Consider the following 26,026-nt stretch of genomic DNA (forward strand, 5'->3'; position numbering starts at 1 on the left):
GCTTTCCTCCATCGTTTTGTATGTGGGATGCTAAAAAATGTGGGCAAATCCCGGCACTATCATGCTGTCAGAAGTGAAAGTGCTCACTGCTAGTGAAGTAAAAGATAAATGACAATTTACGAATCTATGTATTTCAAAAACTAAAAGCAATTTAGTTGCGACTCTGTTACACCCCGGATGCTTCTGGTTTCGTTTTCCCGTTGATATAAAACGTTACAAATGAACCGTCTCCTCTGGCCTTTGTACTTTGTATCGGAAACCACTGAAAGAGACTATCTGCAAGTCTGTGAGTAAAACTCACCGATCTGGTTTCGAATCACGTAAGGGAACCATCCTTTACGTGGCCGCTGCTCAACTTAGTAGAAAAAGCAGCCATTACATTTCCCTCGAATCGCATTCTGTTGTCGTAAAACGGGAAATACATATCGGATACGATGGCCTTATTATCAAAAGGTATTCTCCAAAACAGTCCTATTCACACTCCACAACACACTGCAATGTATGTGTGGTTTATGACCTCTTTAAAATATGAACGGGAAACCCAGGGTCACCCCATAAACTATCCTTCACCAGGAAAAAAATATAGACTGCGCTACTTCTTTGAGTATGTCCCTTCTCTGAATTTATGTTTTTCTAAAATCGATATATATATGGTAGAGATGGACTATATGTAAAACAAAATTTAAAAGGGGGGGTATACCCAGATTACATATACTCCATCTCCAACATATATATATATAGTTTGTTTCAGTCATTCGACTGCGGTCATGCCGGGTTAGCTCTTGAAGTGTTTCGTCGAACAAATCAACCCCTACAAGGGCCGGCTGAAGGTACCAGCAACTCTGGCAGTTGCCCGGGGCGCCATGTGATTGTGAAACAAACTTCTTACCGCACAGGCATCTGTTGATAAGGTATAATGAAAGGTATTCCAGCTGTGGCTATTTACATTTATTTCCTACGTGCAAGAAAACCAGTCGTATATCTTTTTATTTTTGTTTCGAAGAAGGTTTTGTAAAATGAGGGGGATTAGGTTGCTTTTTCTAGCATCTTGAAAGGAACGACCATATAAAGTCTCCCACGTTGGCTCATCTTCGTATTTTCAGTGCTGTGTACGCCTGTGTTGGCTGGGTTGTTTGTTCAATTAGCGTGTCAAATTTTGACAAGTAAAACCAAGCTGCTATCAGTATTCTCTTAATGAATTGCTTCTTAGACTCGACTTAATTATGATAGTGATTTTAAATTTTGGCACAAGGCCAGCAATTTCGAGGGAAATTTAAACCTCGGCATAAGACAGGCGAGATGCCGCTAAGCCATTTTGCTGGGCATGCTTTGCGGCATTTTGTCCGTCGAATAATAATAATAATAATAATAATAATAATAATAATAATAATAATGGTTTCAAATTTTGCCACAAGGGCAGCAATTTTGGAGGAGTGGATGAGTCAATTACATCGATCCCAGTGTTCAACTGGCACTTATTTTATCGATCACGAAAGAATGAAAGCAAAGTCGACCTCGACCGACTTTGAACTCAGAAACGTAAAGACGGACGAAATGCTGCTAAGCATTAGGCATCCTTTCAGCGCCTGGCGTGTTAACGATTCTGCCAACTCGCCGCTTTTTATAATAATAATAATAATAATTAGTAATCCCTTCTACTAAAGGCACAAGGTCTAAAATTTTGAGGCAGGGGCCTAGTCTACATTGACCATTCTGTGAGCTCGCTACCTTTTTATAATAATAATAATTTTTATTTGCCACAGGGGCATATATGAGGGGGACATGACGAAGACAGTCTACAATTCGTGTGGTGTTTGCATAAAAGATAAAGGAAAAGAATTGGAAAAGAAGTTTACTTCTTAACACATGGTTGTCGGTTCAGTCCAACTGCATGGTACATTGGGCGAGTGTTTTCTGCTATAACCTTGGGCCGACTAAAGCTTTGTGAGTGGATCTAGAAGGTGCACGTGCGTGTGTGAACCTGGGTAAATTACCCCAAGTGAAGTAAAAAGGAAATTCTTGTGGGTAATGAGGAGTCATTGGACATAAGTAAAATTATATTAAAAAGAAACCTGTTCCTTGTTACGACAGGAATTTTTCATCTGGTGTGAGGAGGCAGTCAAAAAGTTGCTACCTTTTGCAACAACCTACCTTTGCAAACAAGGATTTTCTGCTCTAATGAACATAAAAACAAAGCAGAGTAATCGATTGGACCCAGAAGACTGTATCCAAATTGCTTTAACATCAAAATGCCCCAATTTTGATGTAATTGTAACAAAAATGAAACATCAATTCTCCAAAACCTGAAGTGAAAAAGTTTCTAGAAAAATCCTTTTGTATCATAATGAGAATATGAATTTATTTTATCGCACTTGTTTTATACTTTTTATATTTATAATTGTATTCTCCATATAAACAGAGTCAATAAACCGTTTCTTCCTTTAAAATCAAGGGGGTAACATTAGCGTAAATAAATATATTTTGAGGTAATTGGTTAAAAATGTTCCTTGACCCCTGAACTAGGGCCAATCAAGGAACCTCACAGATCCAGGATTACCTGATCAAAGGCACAGACCCTCTCCCAAATGTTGCTTTTCGATCTACAGGTGCATACTTAGACTAGGTCCATTCATCTTAACCATATTTCCACACTCACCTTACCTTTTCACAAATTCACTGTGAGATAGAACTTCTGTCTTCACTTTCATTTTTCTTTCCAAGCAGAACTTAATAATGGTTTCAAATTTTGGCACAAGGCCAGCAATTTCAGGGGAGGGGCTAGTCGATTGTATCGATTCCACTACTTGACTAGATCTTTATTTTATTGACCCCAGTAAGGATGAAAAGGCAAAGTTGATGTCTGCAGGATTTAAACTCAGAATGTAAAGAGTTTGAACAAATGGTGCCAAACGTTTTGTCCTTTGTGCTAACAATTCTGCCAGCTCACCATCGTTATAATAATAGCTAGGTCTTTACCTGTCACTATGCTGCCAGTAAAAATATTTGGGACGTTGGAATGGATGTAATATCTATTCAGATTTGAATATGCCGGCCATTCATCTGAGTGGATGATGGAGCCTGCATGCACTTCTCTTCGGATAATTGACTCTAGAGTAGCTCTGTCTCTTTTTGTAACATAAAAATAGCGACCTATCCATCTATCTTTCACACACACTCTCTCACTTTCTCTCACACTGTATTTCTCCCTCAACAACAACTTTTTCTCCTCCCCTTCTTCTTAATACATGTTGTGATGTATATTTTTGATTCCTCCCCTTCTTTCCCTTCCTCTAATAGATTTTGTGATGGACAGACAGATGGGGATCTGCTTGTCTTTTATAATACTAGATTGTTGTTGTTTCTAATGTAAGCACAAGGCCTCAAATATGAAGAACTAGCTTAAAAGCTGCCCTATCTGGTGGCTTAAGTGTTCTAACCTTTGACCCAAAGCAATCCTTCAAATTTCTGCATTCATTTTCAAAGCTTTATTCTTACTAGCAAGAATTCTATGTTGTTGATGTCATAAAACTTTTATAAATGTGAAATAATTCTGTTTTGGAACAGTGGATCTTGAAGTAGACAAAAAGTTATAAATAATATGTAAATATTGGGTTGAAAAACCTTTTTTGGATAGAAAAAATTGAAGACTGCCTAGCACATATTCATATACACACACATAGACAACCATATGTAAACACATACACACACACACACACACACACACACACACACACAGTTCATATCTCTGAATATTGTTTAATGCCAACTGACACTGTGAAAGTTTAACCAATCAAATAATGTGAGAGAGAGAGAGGACCAGGTGTTGACAGCAAACATTGATGAGTTATTTTAATTATAAACAATCCTTACAAAACATTTCTTTCACATTGTCTTTAATTTATTTCTGAGACCATAATTAGTGGAGTTTGTTGGCTGGTTGGTTGGTTATAGTTGACGATTAAGTACTTACACTAGGTCAGATCCTATTTACACTCCAATCCAGAAAACTATTTGCTCTACACATCTGTGACCTGTCTCTAAAACTATTTTACTCTTCCTCGCTGACAGCCTACCTTTCATTGAGAGGACCACTTTCATATCTGGGATATTTTATGTATCATACAAACATTCTGTCTGAATTGAATTCACATTCACAAAAAAATTTTTTTTTAAATAAAGGGTAAAAGGTTGTCCAAAAACAGTTTTGTTATGCTTTCAGTCATCATTCATCAACCTACTCTTTGTCTATCTTTAACCACTTAGCATTGTTTGTTAATATTCTTTTGAATTAATCACACATCTTGTAGCTTTGATGACGTGATTGCTTAGTTTTAGAATGACATTGCAGGGTAGGTGTGAGATGCTGGATCTGGTCAGTTGGGATATTAAACTGGTGGAATATTTGGGCCAGACATGGCTGGTTTAATTGCTAAAGGGTTAAACTGATTTATTTTATTTAGTCTTTCATACTTTTACTTTTTACTTGTTTCATTGCACTGTGGCCATGCTGGAGTACTGCCTTGAAGTGTTAGTCAAGGCTGACCAAAGCCTTGTGAGTGGATTTGGTAGACAGAAACTGAAAGTAACGTCTGCCATTACGTTCGGAGTTCAAATTCCGCTGAGGTTGACTTTGCCTTTCATCCTTTCAGGGTTGATAAATTAAGTACCAGTTACACACTGGGATCTATGTAATTGACATAATCCCTTTGTCTGTCCTTGTTTGTCCCCTCTGTGTGTAGCCCCTTTTGGGCAATAAAGAAATAAGAAACTGAAAGAAACTTGTCTTATAAATTTGAACTATATATATATATATATATATATATTAGCTTAAAAGCCGTACACTGTGCAGGCTTTTAAGCTAGCTCCTGTGGAGGGCTAATTCGGCTTGTGGCTCGAAACTAAACAGAGCTAAATATGACCATAATACATCTATAATGATTCTATGCCCTGGAGGTGTTTGATCAGAGGTTAAGGACAGATGAGAATTAATTCTGTAATGCAATCATTCTATTGTTCCAGTCCCAAGTTGAATTTCAACTGTTCACCAAGTTGTCCCAAAGTTTTTATCTCACCGTAAAAGAAATGACGTGAATGTCATTTATCTCCCCTTTGATTTCTGACATCATCTGACAAACACCAACCAAGATGGTGTGAATCAGCCAAGCCCTATCTGCTAGAAAGAGCAACCCATATGCTTTTAAGTCAGATCCCAATGCTAGATCTTCAAGAACCAATGAAGGGGCAGATTTTCAATCCTGGGATCATCCTGATTCTAAAAAGGTATATGTCTATGTAGAGCAAATGTAGACTGAAATACTGGGGTCCCAGACAGACAAACAGAATTTTGCTTTTATTAATATCTATATGTATATACACACATACACACACACACATATCTTTGTATCTGTGTTTGTCCCTCACCACTGCTTGACAACTTGTTTGGCAAGAGAGACCGATAAAACAAGTACCAGGCTTAACAAAGATAAGTACTGAGGTTGATTCATTCAACTAAAAATTCTTCAAGGTGGTGCCCCAGCTTGGCCACAATCTGATGACTGAAACAAGTAAAACAAGATATATATATATATATATATATATATATATATATATATATATATATATATATATATATATATATATATATATATATATATATATATATGTATATATATATATATATATATATATATACACACACACACACACACAATGGCCTTCTACACAGTTTCCATCTACCAAATTCACTCGCAAAGCATTGGTCAGCCTGGGTCTATGGAAGAAGATACTTATCTTAAGAAGCTGTCCAGTGGGCTTCAACCCAGTGCCATATGGTTGCAAAGTGAGCTTCTTAACTGCACAGTCATGTCTGTGACTATTGTAGTAATTTATTTATACTTCTGTATTTCATATTTACTCAATGATGAAAACAACAAAGGCAAAAAGAAAGGAAGTTTCTACAAGTTCAGTAGAAATAAATTAGAAACTGCTGACCTAAATATTTTCAATTTATACAAGAATTCACAGCAGTTTGGTTAAGTTCCATTGCTGTCATGATTAGTGAAGATATAACCTAGAATTCCCAGAACATCCTATATCCAAAACTATTCCAGTCCTGAATTCCATTCCACATGGCAAACGAACATATCCAACGCATCTAGAAACATCCTCTCCCATTTACTAAATGTATGTTGAGGAAGACACACATCCTCACCAGATTCTTTGAAATTCAAGATTGTAACCAGTTTACTCCTCTTTATATTCTTCAAAACCCATCATATTTAATTCTTTTGAAAACTTTTACTTAAACACTGTTCATTCCTTCTTTTTAGAATTTTGCATCTTTGGAAGAACTTCAACTACTTATTAATGGTTCACTGCAACCTGTTTGCTTCTGTTATGTTCTACAATGGTCCCACAAGAATTATTTCTTTTTCTCCATTTATCATTCTCTATGCTCAATGCACACACACGCATGCATGTTTGTATGCACACACATACACACACAGTGAGAATATTAGCTAAACAGAGATGAAATGCTTGTGAGAGTTATTCAAACCACCCACAGTGGTGATACAGACAAAATGTTTGGTTTCCAGCAGAACTTTTTGGAGGACAGTATTCCAGTGAAGAATTAGACTTTTCCTCTACTTTACATCCAATTTCTCCTTAATAACTGTTTTGCAGGCAGGGCAACATTGCAAGAAGTTTGCTTCCTGATCATGAGTTCAGTCTCACTGTGTGGCGCCTTGGGCAACTACCTTCCACTTTATAGCCTTGGGCCAACCAAAGCCTTGTGAGTGGATTTGGTAGACAGAAACTGAAAGAAGCCCATCATATACGAGGGAGTGCTGGAAAGTCCCTGGCTTCTGATAAAAGAAAATACAGGATCAGTTAATTATGGTTTTATTCAACATATTTCCCCCCTCAGATTCACATACTTATTGCAATTTTTCTAAGGTGGTGAGCTGGCAGAATCATTAGCATGCAGGGCAAAATGCTTAAGTGGTATTTCGTCTGTCTTTGTGTTCTGAGTTCAAATGCCACCAGGGTCGACTTTGCCTTTTGTCCTTTCGGGGTCGATAAATTAAGTACCAGTTGCGTACTGGGGTCAATCTAATCACCTGCCCCTTCCACCAAATTCCAGGCCTTGTGCCTATAGTAGAAAGGATTATTATTATTATTATTATTATTATTATTTGTTTTTAAGGTAGTGAGCTGACAGAATTGTTAGTATGCAGAGCAAAATGCTTGGCCTTTCAACTGTCCTAATTTCAAATTCTGCTGAGGTCAACTTTGCTTTTCATCCCTTTCGAGGTTCATAAAATAAGTACCAGTTGAACACTGGTTTCAATGTGATCGACTCTGGCCTTGTGCCAAAATTTGAAACCAGTGTTATAGGATCTCAAGACTAATTGTCTTTGCAAATTTTTTTTGATACACCAGAGAACATTTTTTTGCAGGTTTTCAACATTCTTTTTCTAACTTGAATTTATTGAAGATCTGAAAAAATTGTTTTGACTCACAAAGGCTTAATGCTAAGCATTTAAGCTGGTCATATCCAGCCCAAATATTCTACCTGTTTCAAGTTCAAACCAGTCAGATCTGGCCTCTCACACCTACTTCACAATGTGATTCTAAAAATAAGCAATCTCATCATTGAAATCTCAGAGCTACAAGGCAATGCATGATTAATTCAAAACAATGTGAATAAATAAGTATTGCATTTGACAGACTTAGCTGAATGCTAAAGGGTTAAATGTTAGATGTTTTTTTTATCAGAGCTTATTAGTAATAGAGAATAAAAATGTAGTGCCATCTGTAGTTTGGCATGATATGGAGGAAGAGAGTGGGTAGGCATTCAGTGTTGAGCTCTGAATAAAAACAGTAGGCCCGAAAGATGCAGTGATATCTTTGGGTAATTAGCAGAGAACTAGGACTTCAGACATAGAGGGACAGTTCAGCAGTAAGAACAGTCATTAATTGAAGTTCATAAATTTCTCATGCAACTGTTTATGGAAGTATAGTTGCTTGAAGTAAGAAATGGGTGAAAGTTGTTTTGGGAACCGTTGCTGTTGTTGGCATTTAAAACTTATGTATTTATATACGTTTTTTCCTGTGTTTGAAATACAGTGTTGGAAGCATTTGTAAGAAATTTAATACTGCATGTGAGTGAAACATAATTCTAGAATACAGATGTGTGGGAAGAAATGAGTGGAGTTTGATCCATTGGATGTGTATAATGTTCATTGGAATGAGAGGTGGGACACAAGTGAGGCACAAGATAATCTGATTATCAACCCTTTAGCGTTCAGATTACTCTGTCAAATGTAATGCTTATTTATTCGCATTGTTTTGAATTAATCATGTATTATCTCATAGCTTGAGATTTCAATGATGTGATTGTTTACTTTTAGAATGTGGTTTTCAGCCAGGGTCTGTATGGCCCCTGAGGGTTCATATAACATTTTTAGGAGTCCACGCACTAAAATAGTAACTTGGGGATCCACAATAGTATTTTAAGGGGCCCTGAAATAATTTTGCTTTAGATGTATGTATTGGTATGCATTGCAAGAAGCAGCTGGGTTTCTTTCTCTAACATTTTACATAATTCAACCTACACAAGTTAATGTGTGAAACACAAAATAGGAATTTGGAAAGAAGTTTCTATAAAACTAGTTTTTAAACATCGAATGGCTATAGGGGTCCACTAGAATAGAATAGCAATCAAAGGGGTCCATAAATAAAAAATGGTTGAGAACCCTTGATCTACACTATAATGTCTAAAAACAACTATAAACAAAAAGGACAACATTTACTATATAAAGTAGTTGGTAGGTATTAGCATTTTCATAATTAGAGCACCGATGCAGCATGATATTGTCCTAAATTCATAATGATACTAAATACGTTTATTATAAGTAAACATAAACACGTTGGATGTGTTAGTAACAAATACATATTTGGTGTGTCTGCAAATAAATAAACAAACATTGGTGAAACATTAACTACACTCATATACACATATCACATAAAGTTTTTATACTTTGTTGTGCATGCTTATCTCCATGACAACATCAGCAATGGAGGCTTTCGATTGGCAGCTAAAATTACACAACATTAAAGGCATGTTAACTTGTTTATTATTAATTTCTAGAAAAAAGATTAAGACGATTTTCATCATCAGCACATACATCAAAACTACACTTCTTAAAAATAATCTGGTGAAAATTTGAAATACTTCAAATGGAAGAAATTTAACAATATTCTCCAAGGTAATGATAAAGATGATATGGTCGTGACTGATATATTTTTGATCATAGGGTCTGTTCGATTAGGGCTGACCTGGGACTAAACAGCATGTGTTCAATTTGCTAGAAATAGCAACAAAGTCTCAAATCAAACTTTGGTGCTTTAAATAAAGTTGGAGGATATATTGGGATAATAGCTGAAACACCTTTAACCCTTTAGCATTTGAAACCAGCCTTATTCAGCCCAAATATTCTACCTGTTTTATATTCAAACCAGCCAAATCCAGCCTCTAATACCTATCCTACAATGTCATTCTAAAAATATGCATTTACATCATCAAAATCTTAGAATTATAAGGAAAATGCATGATTAATTAAAAGCAGTGTGATTAAATAAGCACATCTGATAAAGTAACCTGAATACTAAAGGGTTAATGATAGCTCATAAACCTCAGATCTTTTTTAAAATACTTCCCTGTCATTTGAATTATTTCAAATTTTCCCCATATATTTTATTTTCCAAATATTGTAATGATTTTAAATTCTTGTGCTTCTTTTCATCATCAATGTGCAAAAAAAAAAAAAAAAAAAAAATCAGTGTAGAAAATTTGAAAGGCATGGTTGTGTGGCAAGAAATTTGCTTCCCAATCACACAGTTCCAAGTTCAATTCCACTGCATGGTATCTTGGATAAGTGTCTTTTACTATGGCCCCAAGCCGACCAATTCCTTGTGGGTGGATTTGAAAGAAACTGAAACAATTCATTGTGTGTGTATGTGTGTATAATGTAGTCATTAGTTATGGTTGGTCAAAAAGTTACCATTGGTTTCATGCAATAAAGGCAACTCATCAGACCTGCAAGCTGAAGGCACACAAATTCTACTAATGTAGAATACAATCTTGGTCAGTCAGTGTTGTGAAAAAAAATGAAATGAAATTCTTTGAAGTGAAACCCCTTTCTGGGCAAGATGGCGTTATCTCACTTTGACTGGCTCCAGTTGTGTCTAAAGATAGTCAATTTATGTATGATTTCCATTCACTAGTCAGCAAGCAGGGAATTCCATGTCTCCAACATAAAATTTCTCTCATGAAGGCACTGACAAAACATCTCACTTTTGGAATTTATATATCCTTTTATATGCTAGTCGATTAGATTGACCCCAGTATGCAACTGGTACTTAATTGATTGACCCTGAAAGGATGAAAGGCAGTTGACCTTGGTGGAATTTGAACTCAGAATGTAAAGACAGATGAAATACTGCTAAGCATTTCACCCAACATGCTACCGCTTCTGCCAGCTCTCCACCTTTTGGAATTTATATATCATCATCCTTTAACATCTGTTTTCCATGCTGACATGGGTTGGACAGTTTTACCAGAGCTGGAAAGCTGCACTCGGTTCCAGTTTGATTTGGCTATTTCTACAGCTGGATGCCCTTCCTAATGCCAACCACTTTACAGTGTGTGCTGAGTGCTTTTTACATGGCACTGGCACAGGTCTCTTTCTGGCCAATCCTCTTCACCAGGGGATGCAGCCTTAACATAAATATGCACACACACACTTGTATGTATATATGTTTGTGATCTGCTTAAGTTTGTTCTGCTCCACTGCTTGACAACTGGTGTTGGTTTGTTTTTGTCTCCATAGGTTAGCAGTTTGGCAGAAGACACTGACAGAATAAGTATCAAACTTTAAAATAACTCCTGGCATTAATTTGTTTAACTAAACCCTTCGAGGGGGTGACCCAGTATGGCTGTGATCCAATGACTGAAACAAGTAAATGATAAAAAATAAAAATAATTCATGTGCTTGGAAGAATTTTCAAAAGATTTCTTTCTCTAAAGTGAAATCCCCTGTTGAAACCATTTAATTTTATTGAAGAGACCCCTAAAATACATTATTTCCGGAAAAGCTATTATTTCCAGAAAAGCTATTATTTCACTTCATTTATTTATGCCTCATTTAATGTGTGCTTTTGAGGAAAGTCTTGTCACATCCAAGTTTTCTTTTGTCTACAAATAGACCAGAAGCTTTGGTGTTTAACCTAGTGAATTGTTGAAGCAGATTCTGTAGTCACTAAGTTCTTTAAATACCATAGAGAATGTCTGTGTATATCTTTAGTTTTTCCCTGAGAAATGTGACTGATAGAAATAATAATGATGGTAGAGGTGGTGGTGATGGAAGAATGCTGTATTATTGTTGCCAGGGACAGTTTTCCATCATTTGCTGTGAAGGTTTGTCTCTGTGGGAAAACTGAATCAAGTGACTGTCGTTGACCTTAGGGAAAGGTCATTTGAAGTCATTACTATAGGACTGTTGTATAATTAATTATTCCCCGTTTTAACTAGCTTTTCCCCTCTCTAGCACCCCTTCCATGGACCTCTACAAGATCAGCATTAACTGTTAGGGGAGATGGTATGGTAGGGCTGAGACTTCAGAACTATCCAGGCCACCATCAATATATATATATATAGGAAAATGAAAAAAAGCCAGAATGCTGAACTGGAAGCATAATTTAATAAATATTAAATTATGCTTCCAGTTCAGCATTCTGGCTTTTTTTCATTTTCCTATTATTTCTCCACGTGTGGTTAACACAACCCCACTATTTACTGACTTATATATATATATATATATGGCATTCCTATGAAATTGAGTCTGAAATAATTGTGTCCCCCATCACCGCTTGACAAATGGCATTAGTGTGTTTATGTCTCCGTAACATAGCAGTTTAGCAAAAAGAGACTGATGGAATAAGTACTAGGCTTGAAATAAAAGTACTTGGGCCAATTTATTTGACCAAATTTCTTCAAGGCAGTGCGCTAGCATGGCTATTGTCTAATGTCTGAAAGAAATGTGTATGTGTGTGAGAGAGAGAGAAACTAGGATTCAAAACATGAGCATATATAAGTCTCATGCACTTGTATATAGTTAAATACATCTTTCATCAACTTACTTCGGTAATTTGGTTCCAGGATGTGCGACTGAAGTCGAAAAATGTAACAGGAGAAAAAAAATCAAAGAAAATTATTCTCCCATATTTGCTTTAATAAATGGTTTGTACAGATGGCAGAGTTTTGGTTTAAGTACACCATATAACCCCTCATATACTTTTTGGAATGCCAGAAAATTTTTGCGAGTTATGTAATACACATGGGAATTCATATGCTTATGCAAAAAAAAAAATATTTTTTTCATCTTTTACTGTCCCTCCCTATAAATCCCCAAATTCCAACACCTTTTCAAAATTTCTTTTTTAAGGTGTGTGCTTTAAGAGAGATTTAGCTGTTTTTAGCACATCCCACGACCACTTGGTAGTGTCCTTGTTTCTTTGTCACACTGACATTTATTGATGTCTTTCAATATTTTTCTCTCCATAAACTCATTTAACGGAATGATGATGCACCTGAGGGTGGTCCTTTGCTGGGATATAAGCAAAAAAAAAAAAAATTTTTTTTTTTTTTAAACTTTTTATAATTTAATATACAAGTTGAAGTGTCATGAACGAAACTTTTGGCCCTTGAGTCACTTTTTAACAATTATTCATTAAAAATAAAGTGTGTGTCTAAGCCAGGGGTTTTCAAACTGTGGTCCACGGACCACAGGGGGTCCGTGGACAGCAAACACTTTTTATGGGCAATTTGATTTTATATATGTTTTTTAATCGAAATCTTTTAATTAACAATAAACCTATTTGTTAAATACTGTTAAATAAATAAATGTAAAAATACATGTTATTTTAAGCAAATATTTATGTATAAATTTCAAAAGCATTTATAAGGGTAAAGCCTGAAATATAAAGGGGTTCACAAGTCAAAAAGTTTGAAAACCCCTGGTCTAAGCAATGGAAAAATAGCCAGCAGTTTGGAAGTGCGTGTGGGAGGGGGAGAACAATACCTGTAACCTTTGCCCTCTGAGACTGCTGAATGGTTGATGTCTTTTGTGTTTCATTTAAACTATTACAGGTCAACACCTGCAGGAATGATATATGTACAAGTGTCTACCTGCATGTATAAGTATGTGTGTGTGTGTCTATGGACGCGTATATATGCATGTGTATAAGTGTGTGTATTTGCATGTATGTATATGATGGTTTCTTAGGCATGTTCATGCCTTGTCAGGACTCACTAACTTAGAAAGAAAAAAAAGCTCAGCCACTTTGATTAATGAGGTAAAAAGTTAAATGTGATTCAACAACAGAGTTTTCTATTTTTGCTTGGGAGATATCTATTTATAAATATACCACCGCCATGTGTTTTGTCTATGTGATATCCAACCTTATGTGCTCTCCAAAATGGATTTCTTGTTTGTTGTTCTCTCTTGAACTTTCATGCCCCATTATTTTTTACAGACACACACATCCCCTTTCTTCTACTTTCCTCCCATGCCATCTTAGTCACAAAAAGATTTTTTTTTTCCCACTATATTTAACCCTGAAAAATATTCAGCAACAGTGCTGGCCTTGCCTCCTAACCTACCTTAACTTTCTTTTCCCACCCCAAGTGAATAGCTTGGTAAAGTGGGTAGCTGTTTGTGTGTATGCCTGGAGACAGGCAAGCGGGTAGGTAGGTAGGTGGGGTATACACCATGTTCCTCAATATATCTAGTTCTGTTTACATTGGTTGTTATTGTTGTAGAAGTAATGGTATCAGTAGCAGTTGTGGTGGTAGTAGTAGTAGTAGTAGTGATAGTAGTAGTAGTAGTAGTAGTAGTAGTGATAGTAGTAGTAGTAGTAGTAGTAGTAGTAGTAGTAGTAGTGGTTGCTGTTGTGTGGGGTATTGTTCTAGTAATGTTGATGTTGCAGTTGTTAGTAATAGAGGTTCTATGTGTGATGATAGTATAGGTTATTGTTCTGGTTGTGGTGGAAGCCGTAGTAGAAATAGAGGTTATTGTTGTGTAGTAGTGGTTATCGTCCTGGTAATCATGGTGGCTATTGAAGGGGATTAGTCAAACAAATCGACCCCAATGCTTTTTTTTTTATGAAAGCCTAGTACATATTCTATCAGTCTTTTGCTGAACTGCTAAGTTACAGAGACATAAACAAACCAACACCAGTTGTCAAACAGTAGTGAGAGACTAGCTCAGATCTGTCTATCTATCTACCTCTCTCTATACACACACACAAAGGCTTCTTTCAGTTTTTGTCTAACAAATCCACTCACAAGGCTTTTGTCAATTCAGAACTGCAGTAGGAGATACTTACTTAAGATACTACACTATGGGACTGAACCGGAAACCATGCGGTTGGCAAGCAAACTTCTTACCACACAGTCAAAATATCTTGTAATAGTTGTTAGTTTTCAAAAACAATGAAAGCATTGTGTTTTCAATAATGAAAACATTACTTAAATAATATTGTGGTGTTTCACTTTTCAAGAGCTTTTAAAAATGTGCTGTCGTTTCAGTTTATTTAAAGAGGGAAATGTAAACTAAATCTATTTATATTTTGTATGTTACTACAATACTCTCCTATTTGTATGTTGTAATTTTTATAAGTAAACCCTGGTGTGTGTATATGTGTGTGTGTAGTTGGTGCAGTTATGTCTGTGCGGTAAAAAGTTTGCTTCCCAACCACATGGTTTTAGGTTCAGTTCCACTGCATGACACCTTGTGCAAGTGTCTTCTACTGTGGCCTGAGGCTGACCGAAGCCTTATGAGTGGATTTGGAAGACGGAAACTGGAAGAAGCCCATCATGTATGCATATATATATATATATATACACATATACTAAAACAGTGACCTATATATATATATATTCATATATATACCGGAGTAAGCACATGAAATGTGCAACAAGGTGGAAAAAAGAGTACTCAAATACCAGAGGTAGAGTAATATGCTATATTTAAAAGCACCAGAAATATAACAAAAAAACCATTACTCTGAGTTTCACGTTCCCGTTCATCGGACAGCAAAACTGTCCGATGAACGGAAACATGAAACTCAGAGTAACGGTTTTTTTGTTATATTTCTGGTGCTTTTAAATAAAGTATATATATATATATATATATATATATATATATATAGGTCACTGTTTTAGTATATGTGTATATATATATATATATTAATAAATTATAGGGTAGCAAAGAAAATTTTAGAAATTTTATTTACCACCAGTGGTCTAGCGAGAGTAAAAAAACAGTCAATAGACTATGTATTATTCATTTGAAATGCAGAGACACCTATAATAGGACATCTACTCGCTAGAAATAGCAGCAAAAATACTACATACCACAAAAATTATAGGCGTCTCTGCATTTCAAATGAATATATATATATATATATATATATATATATATATATATATATACATACATGTATACATATATACATGTATATATATATATATACATACATGTATACATGTATATATATATATATATATATATATATATATATATATATATATATATATATATATATATAATATATATACATACGTACATACGACAGCCTTTTTTCCAGTTTCTTATTTCTTTATTGCCTACAAGGGGCTAAACATATAGGGGACAAACAAGGACAGATAAAGAGATTAAGTCGATTACATCGAAACCCCCCCCCTTCCCCAGTGTGTAACTGGTACTTAATTTATTGACCCCGAAAGGATGAAAGGCGAAGTTGACCTCGGCGGAATTTGAACTCACAACGTAACGGCAGACGAAATACCGCTATGCATTTCGCCCGGCATGCTAACATTTCTGCCAGCTCGCTGCTTTTCTTTCAGTTTCTGCCTATCAAATCCACTCACAAGGCTTTAGAAGACACTTGCTCAAGGTGTCACACAAGGGGACTGAACCAGGAACCTTGTGGTTGGGAAGCAAGCTACTTACCACACAGCCACTCCTGTGCCATATGTATATATATGTTTTTTTTTAATCCAGGTAAAAAATTCACAGGAGTTTTGTCCGGATCCCATAAATTAACTGTGACTTTATTACCAGTCACCTATTTTTTTTTAAACTTGTTTCACAGTCATTAAACTATGGCCATGCTGGTGCACTGCTTTGAAGGATTTTAATTGAATGAATAAGCCCCAGTGCTTATTTTATTTTTTAAGCCTGGTACATATTCCATTGGACTCTCTTTGCTGAACCCCTAAGTTATGGGGACATAAACACACCAACACTAGTTATCAAGTAGTAGTGAGACACACACACACACATAAATGATGGGCTTCTTTCAGTTTCTGCCTGCCAAATCTACTCAGAAGGCTTTGGTCAGCCCAAGGTTATAGTAGAAGACAATTGCCCAAGGTACCTTGCATTGGGACTGAACCTGGAACTGTGAGGTTAGGAAGCAAACTTCTTACCACACGGCCATACCTGCACCTATGTGTGTGTGTGTGTGTGTGTGTGTGTGTGTGTGTGTGTGTGTGTCTCAGTTGTAACTCAGAAACAGTAGCCAAATTTCTCTAAAATCATGCCCCATGGTCTGAGAAAGTGAAGGACATAAAGCTATGGTCTTGAAATATACTCATGTACAATGTCTGAAATTCTGACAGATGGCCATGGATGGAATGCTATAGTGAACATTGATCTACTCAGTTGTGACTAAACGAGATGTTAACCTTTCAAAGTATTATAAAGCAATTAGGCAAATATTGTGAGGCCAGTGCCCCAGCTTGGTCTTCATTTTAATGGTTAAAACAAAGCGAAAACATAAAGGCTGTCATTTCCATTCATCTGCTTGAATATATTATTCTGTAGTGTCAAGAGCAGAGGTTGTGGTGATGGCGGTGGTGGTGGTGGAGGAGCTCAATATACAACAGCTGGTGACTATATAAAGTACATTACTATATATATATACGTACACTGCAGTACTGTTAAATACATCCTGGATATTATACATGCCGCGCACATTTAATTCTTGACTTGACTACATTAAGGACAAAGTGGAACTGTATTTACCACCACTAACACCAACACCAACACCACTACCACTAATATCACTGTCGCCAACAGCATCACCAACTACACTAATACCACCAACACCACCATTACCATGGAGATAGTAGAAGACTCTTGTCTAAGGCATTGCACAGAGGGACTGAACCTGAAACCACACAATTGAGAAGCAGGCTTCTTAACCACTCAGCCACTCCTGTGCCTATTTTACATATATATATATATATATATATATATATATATATGAGTGTGTGTGTGTATATATATATGTATGTATGTACATATAGGCACAGGTGTGGCTGTGTGGTAAGAAGCTTGCTCCCCAACCACATGGTTCTGGGTTCGGTCCCACTGCATGGCACCTTAGGCAAGTGTCTTCTACTATTGAGTGGATTTGGTAGATGGAAACTGAAAGAAACCCTTTGTGTGTGTTTATGTCTCTGTTTGTGCCCCACCCCAGTCACCATTTGACAACTGGTATTGGTGTGTTCACATCCCTGTAACTTAGTGGTTCGGCACAATAGACTAATAGAATAAGTACTAGGCTCAAGAAATAATTCCTGGGGTCGATTTGTTCAACTTAAAAAAACTCTTCAAGGCTGTGCTCCAGCATGACCACAGTCAAATGATTGTAACAAGTAAAAGAATAAAAGAATATATGTGAAGGCGTATGGCCTAGTGGTTAGGGTGTTTGCACTCATGGTCGTAAGATAGTGGTTTCGATTCCCAGACCAGGAGACTGGGTTGTGTGTTGTGCGCTTGAACAAGACAGAACATTTCACATTGCTCTGCAGTCTTTGGGAATGTGAAGGCAAGTGGCAGAACAATAGAGATGGAATGCAGTGAGTGGGGGTCATGGCGGGAGTGAGGTCATTATTATTATGGCTGGATTCCAACCCAGGCTGCAGCAACAAAGTCTACCTGCCGCACTTCTCAGTCCATCATCACTGCCTTGATGTCCTGGATACTTTCCAGGCCGTTATCCGCAATCAAGGTGTCCGCGTAAATGTGGTCAATCATGAATATCAATTGGAGGAGTAGGTGGAGGGAGGAGTAGGTGTGGGTCGGTGGGGTGTGTATGATAGGTGGCAGCAATGATGTGAAGTGTGTGGGGATGGGGTGTAAGAGAGATGTACAATGCCAGGGACAAAGGAGTGTATGGATGAATGTGTAGTCAATATTTGAATCTTATTTTGGAACAGAATCTGTAAAATATCAGATAAAATAAAATGTTTTGTCATATTTGTTGCAGCTTTAAACGTTCTGGGTTCAAATCTTGCCATGGTAGACTTGATCTTTCATCCTTCTCAGAATCAATAAAATAAATTAACAGTGAGGTACTGGGGTTGCTATAATCAGCTGTGCCTGCCGCACAATTTCCAGTATTTTGTTTTGACACTCAAATTCATGAAGCAGTCCCTTATTTTCTGTAGGTGCCGACATGACTGTGTGATTAAGAAACTCGCTTTACAATCACGTGGTTTCGGGTTCAGTCCCACTGTGTGGCACTTGGGTAAGTGTCTTCTATAACCCTGGTCCAGCCAATGACTTGTGAGTGGATTTAGTAAATGGAAACTGTGTGGAAGATTGTTGTGTTTGTGTGTCTTTGTGCCTATCCCTCATCACTGCTTGACTGCTGGTTTTGGTTAGTTTACAGGTGTGGCTGTGTGGTAAGAAGCTTGCTTCTCAACCACATGGTTCTGGGTTCAGTCTCATTGTGTGGCACCTTGGACAAGTGTCTTCTACTATAGTCTTGAACCAACCAAAGCCTTGAGTAGATTTGAAAGATGGAAACTGAAAGAAGCCAATCGTGTTTATATGTGTGTGTGTGTGTGTGTGTGTGTGTGTGTGTTTGTCCTCCATGATTGCTTGACAATTGATTGTGGTGTGTTTACATCCCTGTAACCTAGCGGTTGGGCAAAAGAGGCCGATAGAATAAGTCCTAGGGGTCAATTTGTTCAACCAAACTCCTTGACACATGATCACAGTTCAATGATTGATACTAGTTAAAGCTAAAAATAAAGAAACATAGCAAATATCTAACATTTGTAAAGTTTTCTGATGACTCTACAAAATATTTCTGCAAAATGGATGGCAGACAATGGCGAAGGAATACTCTCAAAGCCCCACCCAATTTCATTGTCATCTCTCTTTTGGGTTTTTTTTTTCCTTCTCTTCCTCTTTTTCTTCTCTCTTGCTCTCTCCCTTATTTTCTCTTTCCTCTTATTCTCCCCCCCCTCTCTCTGTTTCCCTCACCCCCTTCTGTATGTATGTTTCACACAAGTGTTTCTCTTCAATTCCATATGTCTCTTCTTCACAGATTGGCAATGATATGGACTTAACTTAAACAGTCCAAATACCATTGCCCTTATCATTCATTATTCATCTTCATCATTTTAATCTATGTTTATACAGGCAAAACATGTTTGAGCCAAACATTTTCAATGCTGCCCACATTCCTTTTGGCTACAAAACATGTTTTTGTTTCCCAAATCTTCCCAAGTCTTTATAAAACAATACTCACCTTCACTAGTAGCCCATGTAGCATAGTGGTCCTTAATATTTATATTTTACTCTGATCAATCCCCTCACAGATACAGTTAACCCTTCTCCTTCCTCTTTATCCCTTCCCTGGACCTTTAATGTCAAGCCACCTGGGACTGTCCTTGGTTTTCTGATACAAGTTCATTTGTATTATGATACAAATGAACTGTTTTAAAGTAAAACTTTCTACTAAAATTTCATATTAGTTTATGCTCCAAACATCAGCTTAACCCTTCCCCCACCTACTTACCTTTTAAAGCCTAGTACTTATTCTATCATTCTCTTTTGCCAAGCTGCCAAGTTACAGGGACATAAAACACCAACAATGGTTGTCAAGCAGTGGTGGAAGACAAAGACACACACACACACACACACACACACACACACACACACACACAGATGAAAATATATATATATATATATATATATATATATATATATGGGAGAATATACAAAAAATAACAACAGACGAGGACAGGTGGTGTAAATAACAAAAGTATATATTAGTATGACGCTCGGGAATACGGAAAGTCTTTGACGTTTCGAGCTACGCTCTTCAACAGAAAGAATACGGAGACAAGGAGAAAAACACGGAGAAAAAAAATTGAATAGTGTTCAGTCAACGGTCAAATAAAATTATTTAAAATTATAATACAGGGTATCAAGAGATACCACCACGCTGAAAAAATAGCAGTCAAATCCTGACTCCAAAACCACAATAAATGTCCGCAAGGCACGATTAGCGAAGACGAAGACCAAATAAACCAGTAAAATGGTTTATTTGGTCTTCGTCTTCGCTAATCGTGCTTTGCGGACATTTATTGTGGTTTTGGAGTCAGGATTTGACTGCTATTTTTTCAGCATGGTGGTATCTCTTGATACCCTGTATTATAATTTTAAATAATTATTACCTTTGATGGTTTATATTCCCATGCTGACCACTTGATAAGATCAATATTTTAAATACCGATCTTATCCTTATTTATATAAATATATATATATATATATATATATATATATATGCGATGGGTTTCTTTCAGTTTCTGTCTACCGCAGTGGGACTGAACCCAGAGCCATGTGGTTGGGAAGGAAACTTCTTACCACACAGCCACGCCTGCACCTATATAATAACTTTAAATATACAAATGTCAGAGGCCCAATAAAAGTTGTGTAGCCCACTTCAGGACTACGTAACCCCTACTTTGGGTGTCTCTTGTTTAACCCTTTAGTGTTTAAACCGGCCATATCAGGCCAAAATTGTCATCCTGTTTTATGCTCAAACCAGCCAGCTCTGACCTCTCACACCTACCCTACAAAGTCATTCTAAAAATAAACAGAGACATCATTAAAATCTCAGAGTTACAATTAATTCAAAATAATGTAATTAAACAGGCTTTACATTTGACAGATTAATCTGAATGCTAAAGGGTTAAGAATAAAGTGGATTCTGAGGAACTCGAAGGGTTCCATGAGAAAATCTTGGATTCTACAACATGATGGGTCTTTACCCATTTAACGGATCTTTTTTAAAACGGGGGCCACATTTTTCATTAACGAAACACTTTGAAACTTGGAACACTGGTAGAATGTGTCATATAAAACATCTTTTTCTCTTAGTCTTCTTTAAAAAAAAAGAACTCCATAAATTATTCCATGTTAAAGTTGTCGTATTTCTGTAATTTCAACCAATCACTGACGTCCATTCAGCCGATATACATTAAGTGCCGACTACATAAACAAACGATTCTGAAACAATTAACCCTAACCCTAACCCTAACTCTAACCCTAACCCTAGGGTTAGGGTTAGGGTTAGGGTTAGGGTTAAAGCAAATTTAAAATGAAAAAAGCAAATAAAACGAAGAATCGTTTGTTTATGTAGTCGGCACTTAATGTATATCGGCTGAATGGACGTCAGTGATTGGTTGAAATTATCAAATAAGACAATTTTTTACATGAAATAAATTCGAATCCAAAAATATTTTTCTGTTCTATAACACAAAATAGATAAGTATACGAAGTTTGAAAGTCTTTCGGTACCAAAAACACTACGTAAAACATTAATGAAAAATGTGGCCCCCGTTTTAAAAAAGATCCCATTTAACTGCGAAATGAAATTTCACAGCTGTTCCAGTAATAATTTTAACCATCTACCAAAAAGACAGAATTGATATTTTTGCAAGTCATATTGCTGACACTGGAGCTTGGTCCAATCCTCTAACTTACCAGCTCCTGTCAAACTGTTCAACCCATGGAAAACAGATGTTAAATGATACAAATTAGATATTTTTTTAACACAGAATTGCCATTAGAACAGCAGAACTACTGGGTAAATTATACCCTTACAAAGTGGACTGGTTTTTGGCAAATTTTTCCGCTTTGTAAAGGTAATTTACCCAGTATTTCAGCTGTGTTAATGGCAAGTCTGTGTTTGAAAAAATATCATCTAATTTGTATCGTTCTGTACACATTTCAACTCTTATAAAAACAAATGTTAATTTGTTTATATTTATACACGTAGATGTTAAATGATTATAAAATTTGTGTGCTTGAAAATGAATTGTTATGTTTTATTTAGTCAACACTGAGTGGACCTTTGAGTGATATTAAATAAATTTTATGGGCTTAGTTAACAAAAGAGCTACATATCTCCATCCTTGGCTACATCTTTAACTAAACCCACCTGACTGAATGCCAGAGATTCCTTTACGAATACATCTCTATCCCACAAACCTGACATCTCCCGCCTCTGCCTGTTATGCTCCTACAATTTTACTTACTAATGCAAAAAACCACCTCCGCCTTGGCCAACCCATCACCCACATCATTGCTATTCCCTCTCATCACCCATAATACCCTTCCATGACTTGCACTAACCACTGTTCCCAATTGGTGCACCACACCTGGAACTCCCTTCTCATCTACATTTTTCCTGCTGGCGCGAAGATGTTCAAAGTAAACATCAACTGTATCAGGTATGCCATCTCAACGGGTGGGGCAGCATAAATCATAGGGTCTTAAGCACCCTCCTGATTAAATCAGAAAAAACAATTTCCTTCATCTGGTTCCCGTCTGCCAGCAATTATTACTGCTCTAATATCAATTATATACATCAACACAGAAATATATCTTCAATATAATTGTTAGAAACAAGCTTTATATATATTATAAAGCTAAGGTCTCTCTCTCACACACACATTGTTGCTCTCTCTTTCTCTCTCTCTCTCTCTCTCTCTCTCTCTCTCTCTCTCTCTATATATATATATATATATATATATATATATATATACACATACTTTATTTAAAAGCAGCAGAAATATAACAAAAATAAAGCATATTACTCTACCTCTGGTATTTGAGTACTCTTTTTTCCACCTTGTTGCACATTTCATGTGCTTACTCCGGTATATATATATATATATATATATATATATATAAACACATAAGAGGAATCCACTCATGGGATTCCTTATGCTAGGAAGAACAGCTAGGTTCTAGAGCCACAAAATTAGGGATAAAATCCCAAAAGAAATGAAATGAAAAAATAAAAACTTTTACCATCTAGTTTCCTGGACCAATTGGTTTCTGACTTTAGTTTAGCAAATAAGTCTTTGGACTAAATTTTTATACGCTAGGCCACTGGAAGTGAAAATTTTTATTAATTTCCATTTCCCTTTGATATGATTAATATATATATATATAGATAGATAGACAGATAGATATAATCACCATTTAGCATCCGTTTTCCAGGTTTGAAAGCTGGTCAGCTGGAGAGTTGTCCAGGGTCCATGTCTGTTTTTGCATGGTTTTTGTGATTGGATGCCCTTCCTAATGCCAACCACAGTACAGTGTACTGGGTGCTTTACACAGTACCAGCACAGATGCTTTTTATGTGGCACCAACACAGATGTTATTTACATGGCGCTGGTACCCACGAGACCACAAGATTAGGAATGCTCAGCTGATATAAATGTATATACACGCACATACAGACAGACAGACAATCATGCAATGTTATTGCAGGCATGGCTCAGTGGTTAAGTTTGTTTCCCAACTTCATGGTTTTAGGTTCAGTCTACTGTGTGGGACTTAAGCCAAGTGCTTGTATTACAGCTTCATGCTGAACAAAGTTATGTGAATGGATTTGGTGGATGGAAACTGAAAGAAGCCTTTTTTTCATACGGAGAGTACTGTGGAGGGAACCTGTGGAAGAGGTAGACCCAGGAAGACCTGTGATAAAGTGGTGAAGCATAATTTTCAGATGCCGAGTTTCATGGAGGAAATGACAAGTGTGTGTGTATACATATATGTATAATAATATATCATAATATTTTATTTTCGAATTTGAAGCGACAATTTTTAAATACTAATAAATGACTGAAAAATGATGAGCTAGCCCCAGCCAGAATTGAACCCACGAATCAACGCTAACACGGGTCCTTGTGCATCTGATTGGGCCAAATACTCACCCATCAATTTCATCCAAATTTAGTTAATATATACTTAAACTGTCTAATACTACATGTAATATTTGTAAACAAACATACATACATAGATACACACACACACACACACATATACTGAGTGTCATGTGATGCAAGCAGTGTCCTGCATTTCCAATCTTCTATGAAAACATGTCTGGTCATGGAGAAATATTATCTTACTTAGAAACAGGTGAGAGCATCTAGTTGTAGAAAAATCTGCCTCACCAAATTCTGTCCAACCCATGCAAGCATAGAATTGTAGACATTAAAAAACAATGATGAGAGATGACATTTTCTGCCAGCATTAACTAACCACATATTTTCTGCTTGTATCTATTAACCTTTATATCGTTTTGCCTTCATGCATCTCACTTCTATCTATACTTTTACTTGTTTCAGTCATTAGACTGTGGCCTTGCTGGGGCACCACCTTAAATAATTTCAGTTGAATGAATCAACACCATTTTATAAGCCTGGTACTTATTCTATTGGTCTTTTGCTGAACTGCTAAGTTAAGGGGACATAAACTGCTAAGTTATGGGGAACAAATACACACACACATATATATACGACGGGCTTCTTTCAGTTTCTTATTTCTTTATTGCCCACAAGGGGCCAAACACAGAGGGGACAGACAAAGGGATTAAGTCGATTACATCGACCCCAGTGCGTAACTGGTACTTAATTTATCAACCCCGAAAGGATGAAAGGTAAAGTCGACCTCGGAGGAATTTGAACTCAGAACGTAGTGGCAGACGAAATACCGCTAAGCATTTCGCCCGGCGTGCTAATGTTTCTGTCAGCTCGCCAGCTTTCTTTCAGAAAGAAGCTCGTGGCTTCTTTCAGTTTCTATCTACCAAATCCATTCACAAAGCTTTAGTTGGCCCAAGATTATAGTAGAAGACATCTGCCCAAGGTGCCACGGAGTGGTACTGAAACCAGAACCATGTGGTTTGGAAGCAAGCTTCTTACCACACAGCCACTCCTTCAATAAACATAGGAAAGGTTAGCATTTCTCCAATAGTTTTAACACCCCCTTTTCCATGCTTGCATGGAGCAAATGGAATTTGTTGAGACAAATTTTCTACAGCTGGATGCCCTTCCTGTTGCCAACCCTCACTTGAAAATAAAGGACACCTTTTGTAAGAGGATGACATTTACATCTATAGGGTAATATCAAAACAAGGAGACACACAAACACACCACATGGACATCTGTGTTACTCTCTGCCAAATCCTTTCACAAGGCATTGGTCAGTTTACAGCTATTGTAAAAGACACTATCCGTGGTACCACACACAGTCCTGATGATGGTTGATGTGTAAAAATTGCAGACCTGTTCAACCCATTCAGTGTGACGGCAAAACGGAACATTCAAATAGTGTTGTTCAGCCCCAGATGTCCCTTGATTAAACAGACTTATGAGTGAAAAGGATTCCAGTTGTGACCATTGCTTCATTATGCATATATATCTATTTTTCTTTTACTTGTTTCAATCATTAGACTGCGGCCATGCTGGGGCACCACCTTGAAGATTTTTAGTTGAATGAATCAACGCCAGGACTCATTTTTTAAAACCCTGTACTTATTCAGTAGTCTCTTTTGCCATACTGCTAGCTTAGAGGGACATAAATATACCAACATTGGTTGTCAAGTGATGGTGGGGAACAAACAAACACACACACACACACACACACACACACACAAACACACACATATATGACAGGCTTCTTTCAGTTTCAGTTTATCAAATCTACTCACAAGGCTTTGGTTGGCCCAAGGCTTCAGTAGAAGACACTTGCCCCAGGTGCCATGCAGCGGGAATGAACCTGGAACTATGTGGTTGAGA

General features: G+C 36.8%; 1 protein-coding gene across 2 annotated transcripts in view; it reads left to right on the plus strand.

Moving 5' to 3' along the window:
* The window catches only part of LOC106878417 (uncharacterized), a 94,159-nt gene that overhangs the window by 48,211 nt on the left and 19,922 nt on the right, over positions 1-26,026 (plus strand). The gene's annotated exons all lie outside the window — the stretch shown is intronic.

The sequence above is a fragment of the Octopus bimaculoides genome, chromosome 23 (assembly GCF_046866305.1).
Source record: "Octopus bimaculoides isolate indiv1 chromosome 23, ASM4686630v1, whole genome shotgun sequence".
NCBI lineage: Eukaryota > Metazoa > Mollusca > Cephalopoda > Octopoda > Octopodidae > Octopus > Octopus bimaculoides.